Source organism: Sus scrofa, chromosome 15, assembly GCF_054392235.1.
Source record: "Sus scrofa isolate SSC_HxYL_T2T_F1_AM1 chromosome 15, Sscrofa_HxYL_maternal_Yorkshire_Landrace_v2.0, whole genome shotgun sequence".
NCBI lineage: Eukaryota > Metazoa > Chordata > Mammalia > Artiodactyla > Suidae > Sus > Sus scrofa.
Genome location: NC_139397.1, coordinates 57928709 through 57945813, shown reverse-complemented (window position 1 = coordinate 57945813; position 17105 = coordinate 57928709). Strand labels below are relative to the sequence as shown.

The 17105-nt window shown below is 43.0% G+C and overlaps 1 protein-coding gene across 30 annotated transcripts in view; it reads right to left on the bottom strand.

The window, feature by feature from the left end:
* TENM3 (teneurin transmembrane protein 3) overlaps positions 1–17105 on the bottom strand; it is a 2581468-nt gene that overhangs the window by 609677 nt on the left and 1954686 nt on the right. For 9 of the 30 annotated variants that reach the window (XM_021076361.2, XM_085000904.1, XM_085000907.1 and 6 more), the window contains exon 1: positions 2513–2725. The exons of 15 other annotated variants lie outside the window; for them this stretch is intronic. The gene's annotated coding sequence lies outside the window, so the exon portion shown is untranslated. Of the gene's footprint in view, positions 1–2512; positions 2726–3098; positions 3326–17105 lie in introns of those variants that run through there. 6 more of the 30 variants (XM_021076362.2, XM_085000905.1, XM_085000910.1 and 3 more) reach the window with 1 other exon arrangement.

The window sequence follows — 17105 nt, the reverse complement described above, 5'->3', positions numbered from 1 at the left end:
CTCAACTCATTACAAAGAGAATAATTACTCTTGGCTTTCCAAAGCAAAGATAAGAAACATTAGATTGAACTTGCTAACTGGATTATGATTGTTTAGCTAGGTTTACTTTCAGAATAAATTACAAACTTTTCACTTTATTTAGGTGCTTTCTTCTATTCAAAGATAAGCATCCTTATCTTTCTTTGTCTTCACCCTAATAAAGCAGATTGCCTTTTCTAACCAAAAGACTCATGACACACCTACAAGATCATAGAAAGAAAAGTCTCTATAATTTACCTAAAACATGTGTCTCTAGAAAATAAACACAGCCATGCAAAATGACTCAATTTGGAAAAATAAGTAGTCACATTCTACTAAAAAATTATCTGCTTTAATTTAAATAACTAAGCAATCCTCATTAAGGTTGATGTTCTCTGTCCATGGGTTGCTAGTATTAATGCTATTGGCTCAGAATACTAACATATTTTCCAAATACATAAGCACTGCTATAGTTACTAGTATATAAATACATTTTTCATTACAATTGTGTAGATATGTAAAATATATCTGTCTTACTCAAAGGAACTAGTTTCCCTCATAATATATATCCTTTTAAAAAAATTATCCAAAAATATATCTACTACTGGCAAAAACAGCACCTTTGAGTAAGAGGAATATTAAAATTCATGCCAGAAAAAAATTAAAGATTGTTAAGGAAAATGCAACAGGAAGAGAGATACACATAATCCTGAAATGCACAATGGAATAACTAAACTGTTTATAAACCCCCCTCTTTAAAAAATTTTGGAATAGTTTGTGAATGTCATGACATTTTTAAGTGGGATTAGCAAGTCTTATTACTGAACTAACCTCTCACTCTTAGAGCAAGTATTAAATATTTGCTCTGCGTTTAGAATCACAAATCGAAGTTTCAAGGCTCTTAAAAGAATTGCACGTACTAAGAAATACAAGCCAGAAGTTTTGGATAATTAAGAATCTATTAAGACATGCACAAAGCAAGACTGTTGGTGTATTTGTAAAATCTTCCGTTTCAACTGAAATATTAAAATCGATAATGAATTTTAAGTATGCAGTTACTCTTAATTCTAAACTCTCTTCTTAATATATCAGAAAGACTACAAGTACTCCTCCAGGTAGGCAACTGGGAGATGGGAAGGGTGTGGGCATCACATTTGAAAAAAAAAAAAAAATCACAAAAGGAATCAAATCACCAAGTTCTGTTCAGTTGCAAGACCATCTTTGGGGGTTCCTTTCCAAGCTTTCCAAAGATGCCAGTCCTTTCTTTTTTTTTTTTTTTTCTTCAAACAACAGAAGGGAAAGGTAATGCCTAAACATATTTCTATTTCGAGTGAAAAGACCACCCAGTGGATTCTGCCAGAGCCTGCAAATGTTTGACAAATACATTGTCACAAGATAAGAAATAGAGTATTATTTAGAGACAGTCCTGTTCTCCGTGTCTCAGCTGTCTAGACCCCTGTAAAAACTGTTTGGACAGCGCTCGCTCTTTCACTTCCATTGCACTTACCCAAAAGTACCTGGAAACTTTACTGGAGCTTTAAATTATAATGACTTCAGAAAACAAAAGTATTTGCAGAATTACTCCTTAACCTTCCTCTGCAGTAAGAATTAGTAGGCAGGTTACCGTTACAACCACCTTAAACTTGCAGTAAAGAATGGAATTCAAACTGCATAATAAGGTGTTCAGTAGAGATCGGACGAATCCACCTCCACCTAAAATATTTTGAAGCTTTTCTTAATCGGTTGTAAAACACAAAGCGAACTTAGACTGAGTTGCAGACTCATAAACCGAAATTGTTTAAATGCCCGGTTCGGGATATTTGCTAGCTTCCAGCCTCATCCCGAGTTGCCAGCTCAAGTTTCAGTCGAGATCCACCACTCCCCACACCGCCCCAGTCCTTTTCTGCCTTCGCCGCTTCCCAACTTGGCTCCCCGTAGTTGGAGAAGCCTCGTTCCCACTTCTCCGGAAAAGTGGTGACATCCCAGGGTTCCCCGCTCGCTGGAAGCCCCACAGGATCTTGTGAGACTCCTACTCAGAGGACGCAGCGCCCCACCACAAATCTGGGGAGCATCCCGACCGGAGCGAGGAGGGCTGGACTCCCTGCCCCCACCGAGTGCCCAGGCTGAGCTGCCTTTCTCGGGGAACCCGGGGCTCCCAGGAACCGGGGCGCGGCGCCCAGCTCCTCGAGCGAGAGGCACCAGCGAAGTTTCCACCTGAACCAGCAGCCCGAGGTGTCAGACGCGAGGGAGGGGCGGGGATGGGGAGGCCCGGAACCCGGAGGCCGGACCAAAGAGCCTGCCGGCGGAGGAGATGCTCGCGGGCCACTGGGGCTGGCCAACTCGCCGCGCCTCCCAGAGCAGCTCGGGGAACTGCGCCGCCGGCCCAGCTAGCTCCCGAACACCCGCCCTCCCTCGCTCCCGCTCCAGCGCCGCGGCCCGGGCACTAGGACCCCCGAAAGGAAGGAGGGCGCGCCGGCGGCGGCGCCGCACTTACCACGCTCGGCTCGCCGCGCCGCCCGCTAGCTCCCCGGCCGCCGCCGCCGCGTCCACCCGAGCAGCGCGCACACACGGCGCTCCGCCAAATTCAAAGGAGCCGGGCGCGGGGGAGGGGGCCCCGCCGGGGGAGCGAAGTGTGGGAAGGGGGAGGGTGCGGGGAGGGGAGCTCGGCAAGTGTTACAACTTCCTTCCCTGCCCACCGCCCGGCCGCGGCGGGCTAGGGACGCGGCGAGGGAGGGAAGCGCGCGCGGAGCGCCAATGAGTTCACTTTCTTTTTCTCCCCCGCGCTCTCCCCCTCTCCCTTCCCGCCGGCCCCCTCCAGCCTCCTCCTCGGCCGGCAAGGCCCGGCTGGAGTTTTCGGTCCTCGGCCAGGCAGCCGGAGGATGGAGGCGGCGAGGGAGGAGGAAGAGGAAGAGGGAAAGGTGAGGAGGCGAGTCGGGCGCCTGGCCAGGGAGCAGCATCCAGGACCTTAATGGTGTGACGTGGGGGACGCGCCGGGCCAAGACTGCCCGAGCCCAGGCGCGTACACGTGTCCGTGTGTGTGCGAGAGAGTGTGAGGTAGAGAGCAGAGGAGAGGAGCCTACCATGCGCTTCCCCCGTGCTGATCGCGGGAGAGCCCAATCACGGGGCGAGCTGGACTCGGCTGTGATCATTTATAATCCCGGACTCCTCCGCGCCGCCACTTGTCAAGATGACAGGTACTTTATTTCTTTTTCTTCTTTATTCAAAAGAAGAAATTCCCCGTTTACTGCCTTTTTCTGTCAAATGGGATTTGCCGGACGGAACCACGTTCGCCGCCCCTCCCTCCTTCCCTCCTCCCGGCCGCGTAGGGTTCGGGAAAGCACCGAGGCTCCCATGCTGTGACCAATCAGGGCATCTACTACCCTGGCCGTGATTTAGGGGTCATCCATGAATAACACTTCACGCTGATGAATGGCTCTTGCCAGCTTTCGGCTGGACTAGGGGTCTGCCTGCCGCTGATTACAAACACTAATGAACTTACGGCGCCCAGTGAAATTCACACGCACCAACAAAGTGCGGGGGTACGTGCGCGGGGTGGCGAGGGGGGCCGTCCGTCCTTTTCTTCCCGTCGGGGCCCGGAGGAGGAGCGGGGGAGAGGGCGGGTAATTGCTTTGGACCTAAGTGGAAACACTTCTCAGTGTAATCAAACCTCTAACCTTCTTCGAAAACTACTTTTCTTGATCTTCCATAGGGTGGGCATTTCAGGTCAGCTGAGTCACCCGAAGAGGTGGGAGTGCAAGACACTGCCGGGAAGATGGATTTCAAGGCAGAAGGGTGTAATTAAGGATTTCCACCCCCTGTAGGCGGCCGGTCCTTTACAGTGTCTCCGAAAATGACCCGCGCCTTCCTTTCCAGAGTGTCCTCTCCTCCGAGGCTGAAGAGTGCAAATGACCTTCGGAAGGGGGAGGGGGCTCTAAACACTCGGACTTCCTGGGTAACCCCAGCTGGGCTATGTCGTACGCAAGTGTCCGCCCTCGGGTTCAAGCTCTGGCCAGGAGACAGATTCTGGAGGCCTCCAAAGGCTGCACAGCTCTCATTCTCTCTCTTTCTTTCTCTCTCTCTCTCGCTCTCCTCAATGCGCCTTCTCCTTCAACACTACCCCTGCCCTGACGTTGTTTGCTGTGGGAGGAAAATAAGTTTACTGCTGTGCACTAGGCACTCTCATTTTCTATTCACTCAAGTTCCCTGGGAAACGCTCACTCCAGGTGTTTCCCCCCCCTCCCCACCGCCTGCCCCGTAAAGATACTGACCCAGGGGTAACTTTAAGTTCTGGTTGCTCTGGAGTTTGGGAACATCCAACCTGCGATTTTAGTCCAGCTGATCGCTGGCTCTTCGGCCCCCCGCGAACCTGCAGTTACCTTTCTGTTCCCTGACAGGTGCCTTCCGGCTGGGGCAGACGCGCTCAGGGCGGACAAGCGCTTTGGCTCCTCTTGGGGCGCCCGAGCGTATACCTCCACCCCACCCCCACCCAGGTAGCTAACCAGTTGTGTCCCTTGCCATCTGGACCTGTCCTTGGAGGCGGGGCAGAGGGACTGGTGCGCTCCAGCCTTCTCCTTTCACCTCCTCTCAAATTCAGAGCAGACAGTTCTACCAGTTTGCATCTAACCTGACTGTGGCTAGAGGAAATAACATTTGCCTTTGTAAGCACGTGCAGAACCAGAAACTAAGACCTCGGAAAACAAGAAGAATGCCTCCTAGGAAAGCCTAAGCCTTTAGAATTGAGTTTCTCCAAGGTTTGGCGATCAAAGTGACAAGGTGAATACATAAACTTCAATTGGTGTATCCAGTCGCATGGTGAGTTCCCAAAGTTGCTAAGTGACGGAACACACTACCAGGCGTTGGGAAGTAGCAGTGATACTTGAGCAACCCCACCCTGCTCTCGCGCCTTCTCCGGGGAGGGGCGGGGGCAGGGGGACCAGTGACGCTAGGGCACCATAGGCACATCTTTAAGGGAAGAATCCAGAGCTGCCCTGGGGTGGATCAGTCTCCTTCCTGCCACGTGTATTTCACACTTAGGGAGAAACAACCACCACAACAAAAACAAGGCGGAGGGGGCAGATTAATTACTGTCCCCCTCTCTCTAGCCATTCTCATTTTCTTTAGAAAAACTGTCAATTATGAAGGTATGCCCCAGATGTTACATGACAACCACAAATACATGCTACTTAAAATTTGCATCCGTGACAAGATCAGAAGGAAACTTGAAAGGTGTTTCATAAATTACGTTTGTGGCCCAGTTCACACAAAAACATTTTAAGTGTTCAAAACTTTTCTAAAGTGTCAAACTAACACACACACCCCTGATTTTTCCTGTACCTTGCCATCTAGGAATACATGCACACACAAGAGAAAAGATACCCTGCTCCATCCCAAACAGGCCAGAACAGAAAAGCTAAATTACTACTGGTAGAACAGGTGGGAGCTGGGTGAGGGGCTGGCTGTTTCTTCTTTTCAGCTCTCTCTCTCTCTCTCTCTCTCTTTTTCCCCTAGAACTCTCATTATAGCTAACGCTGGTAATAAGTGTAGGAAACAATAGAACTCATAAAATTTAGAAATGGTAATAAATCTCAGAGCCTGTCTCTAGCCCAGCTCCCTGTTACAGGATATTCAAAGTTTTTCATAGGTGATGCTCAGCATTCACACTAATTGGATGCAGTACAGACAGACTACTCTAGAACTCATTAACACAGCCCTGTGCACCCTCTGCCAGGCGTCGCTGGTGGACAAGGCACGCAGGTGTCCTGCTCAACGCCTCAAGCGTGTGTGTAAGGTGCAGCCCGCAATCCAAGCAGCTTATGCGTGCTAAGTTTCAGGCTTCGCGGTTTATTATTTTTCCCTCCCTAACAAAGTTCCGTCATTCGAGGCCATTAGGAAAAGCCGGTGTTGTGCAGTGCCAAACTATACCAGGCACTTTCTCTTCCAAATGAATCCCTGGAAAGCAAAGAGGCAGCTTGCTATGTGGCCATCAGGATTTTTGCCTCTATGAGCTGTGGTCGCGGGAGGGCGGGGACCGTGGGCTGCTCACACCGTGCCCTGGGCTGCAATAAAAAACTGGAGCGGGGGAGAGAAGAAATGCAAGTCCTCGCGGTCTGTTTTGCAAACGTCTGCCCGCTCACTGCAAACTCTGCCGTGTGCTGCTGATGACTTTGCCGTGCTCATGCATCTGGTCGTGTATGGGATAATGGGACGGAGCTGGAGACATCGCCCTCCCGTGGGGCCCCCTTGTCACACTGATACGCAGCCCTCCCGGAGGGGGGCGGGGAATGCTTTTGAGCTCTCCAGGCAGCCCCCACCTCCTCCCCTGGAAATGCAGGCTAGCGGCCTTTGTAAGCCTCTAAAAAGGGTGCTGGGGAGGAAGACAACGGCCCAAACCTCCAGATGCACCTTGGGGTTAGGGAAGATCTGACTGTGTCTTGGGGACTGGGATGGGGTTCAGAGGGACAGGCTCCTGTCCTGAGGCAGAGGCAGGGCCACCAGCACCTGCTCTGCGGCTCCGCCAATCCCCACCTCAGCCTAGTGTTGCTCCCCACCTGCAGGTGATACTTGTCCATTATAATCAGCTTCAGATGAGCTTCCCCCCACCCCCCGGGCTGTGGTTTGGGGGCTGTCAGTGTTCTCCTTCTGTCCTAAGGCTCCTGGCTGCAGCTGAAGGGGCTGGGTGGCAGCTGTTCCTGACTCCCTCCCGTGGGGAGCAGCCGGTCCCGCAGCCACTTCCTCCTTTGACAGGCGGGGCTTTCAGGCGTGCGGAAGGGGAGCACCGGGTCAAGCAGGTAGGAGGCTCTTCTAGGAGGCTCTGGGCCATCTTCAGAGGTATTCTTTGGACTAATTAACATCTGCTCTAGCCAAGTGAGGCAAGAGAGGCCTGGCCCCCGGGCTCAAATCCAGGAGCTGCCTGGGCTGCAACCTCTCCCACTGATTGGACTCCCGGTGATGATGAGAAAAGCAGGAAATGACTGGTCCTCCCGGCTCCCTCTCTGAAAAGATCAGTAAAGACAGTAATCCATATATGTCCTAAAAGAGGTTATGTCTCAACTGAGAGCAAGTTAAGTGATGAGCGCCTTTGAACAGAGGCTGAGGCTGGTAGTTGCTGAGGAAAACAAATCACTTTGCATGTAGCAAGCAATTAATCTGGAACAGTTTACAGCACTAGAACCGAACTTTTACACAGAAGTCTCAAGGAGCTCTCAAGTTCTCATAGGGATGTTTGGTTTCCCCTCCCTCTTGCAAAAATAAGTAACCTATTTCTCTGGGCTGATTGAGGGAAACTGCACAACAAATATTCGGATTCGATCGCTAAGAAAGTCATAAAATGAAATGACTGTTTGTTGTGGAAAATATGCTTTCGTTACCTTAATTAAAGCTAGATTGGCCTCTCTCAACGCACTTCTGTTTTGAAGCCACCGAGTGAACTGGTGATTGCACAAACAAACCTTTAAATGGGACCGTGCTTTTCCAGGACATTAGTTTGTGTTCCACTGCATAAACTCAGCCTGCGTGTGCCTTTGACCTTTGGTGAGACACAGTGTGGAGCCCAATCCAACTCCTGACTTGGTTTTGCTTGAGCCACATAAAAGACCTGGTTTTGTGGAGGCATCTGAACACGGAGGCATCTTTTCCTGTTTTGGCTTAATTTTATATATGGGTTTAAAACCTGTCACATTATTGCACACTAAAAGATGCGCCCTTTATCATTAACAGTTATCATGGAATACCTTTTAAAATATGTCATATTCTCTGTAAATTTTTTAGCAAGTAGTACATGTTCTGTACTGAAGGTATACATAAAATATATAATGTATTAGAGGTATAAGTATAAGGTTATTTAAGGTAGTCACTAGCAAGATGTGTCGTAAATTAGTGACACGGGACAATTTTGTTAATGATATGATGTCCTTTAGCTATTTCAGAATCCAGTCTATAAGTTAACTTATAAGCCTAGGTCCAGAAATTCAACATCCCATAACTATAATTCAATATCAAAGCTATTGGAAATCTCCTAACTTCCTAAACGTGCCCTCCTTTCTCTTCCTTTTGTCAGCTCTTTAGTCTGGAAGGTCCTGTACGCTCAGCCCCCTGGAACACCTACTTATGAAAGCACTTATTAATGATACTCCCCTCTCTTAGAAGTGCTTCCGCAGGAGTTCCTGTTGTGGCTCAGTGGGTTAAGAACCTGACTAGTATCGATGAGGATGTGGGTTCAATCCCTGGCCTTGCTTGGTGGGTGAAGGTCCCACGTTGCTGTGGCGTAGGCCAGCAGTTACAGCTCCAATTAGACCCCTAGCCTAGGAACTTCCATATGCCGCAGATGCAATCCTAAAAATGCAAAAAAAAAAAAAAAAAAAAAAAAAAAAAAAAAAAAAAAAAGAAGAAGAAGATGTTCCACAGTATATTCTGCCTGTAATAAGTGACTAAGCGATAGCTCTGATCTTTAAATGAACTATTCCCAGTAACTGAGACCTCCCAGAGCACCAGGCACTGGCTCTAGTCCTCTTTAAACCTACAGGACCCAGCACAAAGTGCTGTCAGCTAGAGGATGCTCAGCAAATGGTTGTTGAGTGAATGAGTGAGCACATGGATAAACTATTTTCATTGTATTCGATCATTCTTTCTTTTTCAAAACAGGACAAGTCATAAACCAAAGTCACTCCCAAAATATATTTACCAGGTATGCTTCTCTACTCTCCTGCGCATCCATCGTGTAATGGCACATAGTTGAACAATTCTAGTCATGAGAGCAAGCCACGTGAATTTAGCTCTGAACTTAATTGACTTATCTCAGAAACATAAGTAGGAGTAAAGACCAGAATAATAAGAAAAGGCAAAGGCCAAATTTTATTTTCTTCTTTCAATAAGCCATAGCATTTATTGAAATTTGGGGGGAAATGTAGGAAGCACCTATTATATGCAGGTGCTCTGAGAATTTTCTATTAAATCTGACATGATCTATGAAACTTTGTCTACTGAATTTCCTTTGGATTTTTAATGGTAAGAAATGAGGAGCCTAAGATGACTGCTTCTCATTTCTTCCAGACAAGAGTTCAGCTGGTATTGGGGAAACAATCTCTGTTTGTTCCTGTCTTCTCAGGGGGACTGTTTCTAATTGATCTGGCATGGAATTTAGTTGGAGATGTGTATGTTGCAATTGAAGCAGAGAGCCTGTATGCTTTGTAAAGTGATAAGCATATGGGCCTTATTTGAAACATTTGAGGATTTTCAACATTAACCTGGGTTAAATTGAGCTATAAATTCAACTCAAATGTATATGTCTTGACAAATTCATCATCACTCAAGGATAGACTCAATCCATGCTCCCCTCAGATTAATAAAGATGATGGCCGCTTATCACAAATGCAAAGGTTTGAGGTGATAAAGTACCAGAATGTTATACTTCGCACTGTTTAAATGCAAATTGCCCATATTAAGGAGACATTTTCTACTGTTATCACTTTCCATAGAATGGAAATGTTTAAAAATGATCTCTGGGTAAAGACAAGGATATAGAGTCAAATCTATTTCCTCTTACACTATTTTCAAGTGCACTTCGCTCTCATCATGAAGATTTAATTAAGCAAGCTCAGCTCGGCTGAAACGCAAAGTGGCTGAAGTTACTTCTTATGGAAACGTATTCAGGACTTCTACAAAATAATTTATTTACTAGTCTTCATTTAGGGATGTGAGTCATCTCAGAAGGTTAAAAATACAACAGAATTCTAGAGCTGCCTTCCCTGGCTTCTGAAGATCAAATTTAGAGCTTACACTTTGTTACAGATAATAGTACTAAGTTGTGGATGTTGATGGTCCTTCCCTAGCAGCTTTAAATTGCCTTGCAAAAGATACAGTTTCTTTAATTAAAAAAGCTGCACAGAACTAATCCCTCTAGCTGAAAAAAGAAAAGTTTTAAGCAATCTCTTTCTGCTCTGAGAGAGAAAGGCAGACAATACCATAACAGATCAGAAACATAAGCTATAGTGTGCAGCCAGGAACACAGCAGGAAGCTGAATACTGCTCCGACTGTGTCATTTTTTAATCCCCCATCCCAGTTTTCCCCCGTCTGACCTCATGCTGAGATGAAGTTATCACAGAAGACAGCTTTACTCTTACCAATGAATCCAACCCTGGATCTGTATTATCCTTAGCAGATCAAAACACCGCTTTCATCAAATAGCATTATCTGCATAAAAGGCATGCAATTGCCCGATAATTTCACCCAAACTATGCTATTCATTTAAAGGACAAGAAGAGAAATGTAATTCATTCCTTTTGGGGGGCGGGGGGCAGCAAAGAGTGAGACTTGGGGAGAGACAGAGGCTGCAAAAGCTAACTTACCCCCTTCACTCATGGGAACTTTTCTGTTTTTAAACACAAAATCCCAAGAAGGGGTCCATTTAAAAGTCCCCCTACTCCTGGGCATTAAGATGAATGGTTGGAGCAATTGGGTGCAGTTTGAGTGACAAAAGTGTAAGTTGTGTAGAAAACTGGCAGTGAGAAATTACAAAGCTTGTTGATGTCATTAGCCATGCTTCCTTGAACCCCAATAAAAACATCATATCCAGTAAAATTGGAGAAGCATAAGAATTAGCCGAACAATTGGATGGATTTTAATACAACGTGGTGTTGGCAGGGGAGGTGATTCCCCTGGAAAGATCTTTCTATCCATTATGAGGAGTTTGAATCCTTAGGTTGGGAGTACAAAGATGCATCCTACAATTTTGAGTGGATACTTGCAAGAATATTTACGAAATCTGAGTGGAGACTAGCTCTTTTTCATTTAGAAAATACTTCAGCTTCCTTCAGATTTGCCTTTCCATTTTATGTATAACCAGTGTTCTCATTTGCATTGTAGATTGTATCAAATGTTATAATGGGATTCTCTTTAATGGATCCTAACTCCTTATTGAATGACATCAGTTGTTTTGCTCAAGGTACCATGATAGGTTAGAGCAATCAGACAAAACCATTTGTGTCAAGTAAATGGAATTACTAAAAAGTACTAAAACTCCCGGGTGGGTGTGGGTGACCTATTAGGTGTATGTTAATATCCTTGAAACTATGTATTACTCACCATAATTTTAATGATTTAGCTGGAAAATGTAAATCTTCTGCTCAGTCCTTTCAGAATTTACTCTGCAAACTGACCCTGTAAGAAATCCAGCTTAATCCCTACCTCCCATCACCCAGATAATGTCTATGCACAAAAATGTGTAGGACAAACAGTCAGGACTTCTTGAAAAAAATAACAATATTAACATGCTTCAGATAGGAGGCTAGGAATATTCCTGGGAATTCATGAACCAGGTGAAGGGATGAGAGTTTTTCCCTGGAAAGAGAGATACTGGTTCTATAAGAAATTAATCATAGCAATATAATTTGTCATCATTGGCATCTTAATTACATGTATGCATTCTCTAGTACATCGTAGTGTAATTAATAATTAGTTTTTTTTCCCCGTACCAACTTCCTGAAACTACGTCTTAATACTGAAACGCTTTGAGGCTAAAAGTCTGTGTAGATATATGGTCTGCTGAGTAGGGAAGTTCAAATTTGTGTTTCCAAAATAGAACTTTATGACATACAAATTATCTTAAATTTAATGTGATTAAGCATTAAACGATGGTATTTCCTTGAATTTAATGACAGTACTATTTTCATGTCAAACTTGATTACAAGAACCAGCTTTCAACGTGAACTGTTTAAAACCCCAAATCATTAACAGATCATTTAGGGTTCAGTCCCAGAAAACTCCTTGTCTGTGAAATATCAACTAAAGACAGGGAAGCAGAGAGGGGAGTTTCACATTTTGCCCACAAGTGTGTATGGTGTGTGAAACTGATTTTAGAAGTTGTCACAATTTTGTCTGAAAATGCTGGGAGAGGAAAGCTGTTTCCATCGTCAATACCACCGCGACCCTCAACACACGTGTGCAATTTAGGTTGTAATTCATGCTCATCTACTATTTTCGCAGAATAGCCAAGCATAGCATGGGCCATTGTACCTATGCGAAATGAGACAGCAAGAAAAATGACTTCCTTAAGACTTGAGAAAATTTCAATGCAACAGAGAATTTTGATCTTTTACTCTTTCACTCCACAGCCTGTGTTTGATTCCGATGGATTTCTCTAAGAGACTGAAACTGGATCATTCAGAAGTCAGATTTCAGAAGTAAATTCCATCCCAGTCACATGAGTTTGTGTCTGGAAGCCTAAGCAATCCTCTTTACGGCTTGTGGGTTTGTTTGTTTGTCTTAAAGATGACACCAGAAACAGCACTATTCTTGGAGTGCAAGCTGCCCAAACAGAGCAGGAAAATGTGTTTCTAACATTTTAGGTAGTAACTTGACTGCAACTTCAGTACATTTTGCTTACACTACATTAAGACCACAAAGCCTGGTTAGCTCTGCAGAGTAATAAATTCCTAAGGCCATGTAAAGGCTAAAGGACTCAGATTGGAATAAAGCAAATTCTGACAGGCCACATGATCTGATTTTTTTGTTTCTCTGATGAAGATGTAACTCTGGGTTTTGTCTGGTTTAGGGAAAAATGTAAGAAGCCCCACATTTCTGGAGACAATTGGGAGAAAGAGGAAGCTGGGCAGGGCAGAGGAAAGATCCTTGTGTTTACTGAATACTTCTTTCCTAGCTCTTGCCTCCAAATCCAGCACTTTTAATCCACAAAATCTATGAAAGACCAGGATGTACCTTCCCCCTCTTTTATCCTTGGATAAGATATCTAGGAGGAAAAAAATGTAGGCCATGAGAAGATTATGAGCTGAGAGTCTATAAAGATGGAGGGAATTGACAGAGAATCTAAGTTAGAGGGAAAAGAAGGTAGAACAAGCTTAAACCAAAGATAAACTTGGAGGCTGCTGGGAAGAAGACAGAGGGCCTGCAAGACAGTGGGTCAGAGTCCTGGTTAGATGCGCTGCTGTAATACAATCTCTCCATTTACACTGGGGACTGAGTTCTGGAATCCTGCCTCCACAGTTTGCAGTGTTACTTAGAAACTAGATTTGAATCAGACCCTTGCCCAAGTCATATTGATTTTCAAACTTATTAGAAACCAACCTATCTTATATTTTGAAGGTTTTGATATAAAGAGGTTCTGTATTAAAATATGATGATTGTCTTGATAATAAGCAGACTGACAAAATCTGTAGTAGTCCTAGACCAATGTTTTTCTAATTGTGACCTTTAAATCACATGTATCAGAATCACCTGGGGGTTCTTAATAAAATATACATCCCTGCATCCTACCTCTCAGAGCTACAGAGTCATAATCTTCAAGAATGGAACCAATAAATTAGCTTAAACGAGCCTTCCAGAGCATTCCCATGTGCAGGGAAGTTTGAGAAGCATTGCCCTGGGCTAAATATTTTATATAATGCAACTAGGTATTTCAAGTTTTATCATTAGCCTATTCAAGAAAAGTTGGAGCAAATCAACCTAGTTGAATTATTTTCAAAAAGTGACACATTCCTATTTAAGGAAGAAACCAAAATTTATAAAATGGAGAGGGTGAGAATATCTTTCTGAAGAAATTCCAGGAGAAAATTCAGGAACACTTCAGAGTTGAATTTTGATTTATTCTAAGAGTAGTAAAATTGTTACTACTTGTAGAAGAGATAGGTGTATTGTTTTGTTTTTTTGGTTTTTTTTAGAGATGGCTTTTTCTACGCATATATTTTTTCTTGGCAGTGCCTGCAGCATGCAGGAGTTCCTAGTCCACAGATGGCACCCCTGCCACAGCAGTGACCCCAGCGAAAGAAGTGACACGCCAGATTCTTAACCCACTGAGCCATATGGGAACTCCTGTGTATCTTAATGATTGGATTATTAAGTACAAATTTTTGCTGATTCCATTGTTCAATAGTATACGTATGATTATAAAAGTATATAGATTTTGAATTAAACATTAAGTATTATTAATTCTGTTTATTATCAGAAATTAAAGTATTCTTGGTGTGAGATGGAATAGGAGTTGACTGAACATGTATAGCTTTTAACAGAAATCAAGAATAAGTATACCCGTAAATGTCTACAAATAATAAATGCTGGAGAGGGTATGCAGGAAAGGGAACCCTCTCACACTGTTGGTGTGAATCTAAATTGGCGGGGCCACTATGGAAAATAGTATGGGGTGTTCCCGCTGTGGTGCAGCGGAAACAAATGCGATAATTATCCATGAGGACATGGGTTCGATCCCTGGCTCTGAATAGTGGGTCAGGGATCTGGCATTGAAACTATAATTCAAAAAGAAACATGTACCCCTCTAGCAGCACTATTTACAATAGCCAAAACATGGAAACAACCTAAATGTTCATCGACAGACGAATGGATAAAGAAGATGTGGGCGTTCCCATTGTGGTGCAGTGGAAACGACTCTAACTAGGAACCACGAGGTTGTTGGTTCCATCCCTGGCTTTGCCCAGTGGGTTAATGATCCGACATCATCGTGAGCTATGGTGTAGGTCGACAATGTGGCTGGGATCCCGCACTGCTGTGGCTGTGGTGTAGGCCAGCAGCTGTAGCTCCAATTCAACCCCTAGCCTGGAAACCTCCATATACCATGGGTGCAGCTCTAAAAAAAGCAAAAAAAAAAAAAAAAAAAAAAAAAAAAAAGATGTGGTACATATACACAATGAAATATTACTCAGTCATAAAGAAGAACAAAATAATGCCAATCACAGCCACATGAATGCAACTAGAGATTATCATACTAAGTGAAGTCAGACAAAGAAAGACAAACACCATATGCTATCACTTACATGTGGAATCTAAAATACAACACAAATGAACCTGTCTACAAAATAGAAACAGACTCATGGACATACAGAACAGACTTGTGGTTGCCAAGAGGGTAGAGAGGTGGAAGAAGGGAGGATTGGGAGTTTAGGATTAGCCCATGAAAACTGGTATATATAAGATAGATAAACAATAAAGTTCTACTCTATAGGAAAGGGAACTAATCCAATATCCTGTGATGAATTATAATGGAAAAGGATATGAAAAGAATATATACATACGTATGTATAACTGAATCACTTTGCTGTACAGCAGAAATTAACACAGCATTTTGAATCAACTATACCTCCATAGTTTGTTTAAAAAAAAAGAATAAGTATATCCAAAAAATTAGATTTCTTTGGAAGCTAGGCATTTTACAGGTCAATATCCCATGCTGTTTCCAAGGTGGTTTTCAGAAGTACGGCTCATGCTGAAAGCCCTTAAATTTGTAACAGAAAGCATTGTCTCTACCTTGCCATCACTTCCTTCTTTTGCAATTACTTGTCTCTGAATGATGTGACTTTTGAAAAAGTACTGTTATTATACCTAAGGATATGATCTTGTTTTCCCTTACATTACAAATTTAAAGTCCTTATTGTGAATAGTGGGGAAAACATTCAAATAGGTCTTTTTATACTGCCTTAACTACTAGTTAAGAATCACTGATATACCTAGTTGGCATTGGACTCTTTTTCCTGTCCCCAGTTTACCTTGCCTGCATGAGTTCTTTCTTGCAGACGATGTGCTCAGTATCTAAGATGCATTATCTCCTGTAATCCTCATAACAACTTCAAAAATATTTACTATTATTCCCCTTTTAAAAGATGAAAAGTAAGTAATTTTTGTCCAAGGCAAGTGGAAGAGCCAGGACTGATAACTGATTCCAGAGCCCAAACACTTAACCATGACCTATATTTCCTCCTTCCTGGAAACAGGAGGAATAGAACAAATTCTGATCACAAGTTCATTTACCTGTTACACACTTATATAAAATCATGTACACACACAAATACAAAGTAAGTGCAATGAAAGAGAAATGCCTCTTAAAAAAACAAATACAACCCTAATGAGAATTCCGCAAAGAAAATACTTTTTTTTCTGCTGCTTGAGTCTGTTTTTGAGAAAACTTATTTTATACTGTGAAAAAATTGAACTTGACGAAATTTTAACTTGTTCCAGAGCAAGATTTTTCATCATTCTTCATGTCTTAAATAGATTTACAATAAAATTGCCCCCGATACAACATATTTTATAACCTCTCTATTTCTGTAAACAAAATCACTGCAACAATCAGCACATATATTAAAATGATGGCTTAAGGTTAAACTTGCAGATGATTTCAGTCCTAGAATGAGGATTCTCTGTTCAATAACTAACCTCTGCAGGATAGAGTTAAATCATTACTTTAAGGACTAGTTATAACAAACACTTTGAATGATAAACATTTGTGACTCTGAGGAAAAATTTCTAGGAAGACTGTAACTGCTCCAGTGGCCTTTAGCTTGTAGAAGTTGCTAATCCTCTTTAAAGAACCAGGAAAGTTAAGCAGGGTAAACTGTAAGCTTGCTGCTACTTGAAATTACAAATCATTGAAAACCTGTCCATGAGAACACCTTGGGGAGTAAATGTGGATAATAATGGTTTATTTGTGGTTACAAAACAGTAATGAACCTGTCTAATCAATTCTTCTGAATAGCAATGGATCACAGTGAAAGGAAAAATACACATCCTTATTGACCTTTTATGTGTTCTGTTACTTTTCACTCTTACGACTTTTGAATGATTTCTTTTTCTATTTAATCAGGCAGTGACAGAGTAACCCTAAAATTATTACCCATTTCTCTTCCCAAAGGCAGAATTTAATATAAATTCCTGAAACTGGAGTAGAAAATAAACCATTATCTTTGCTTCTTACGGATATGGGATATTATAACGGAAGAGTTATTTTCAAAAAACTTTATATATATAAAGTTTTGCTGCACAGTAGAAATTGACAGAACACTGTAAATCAACTATAATGGAAAAAATAAAAATCATAAAAAAGACAATAAAAGAAGAGACTCATATTCATAAATCAAAAACGTGAACTGTTGCCTGATCTCACTTTATTAATTTTGTTTATCTTCATAATGGATGCATATTAGTACAGATAAAATGTATTTTTTCGAGAGACGTAATGACCAATAACCTCTTCTATGATTGATTGTACTGGGCTCATTAATTTTACATGTTTGGACAGGCCGTATGTTGAAGGTTAAGTTAGAGAAAACCATTTCTTTGTCTCTTCCAA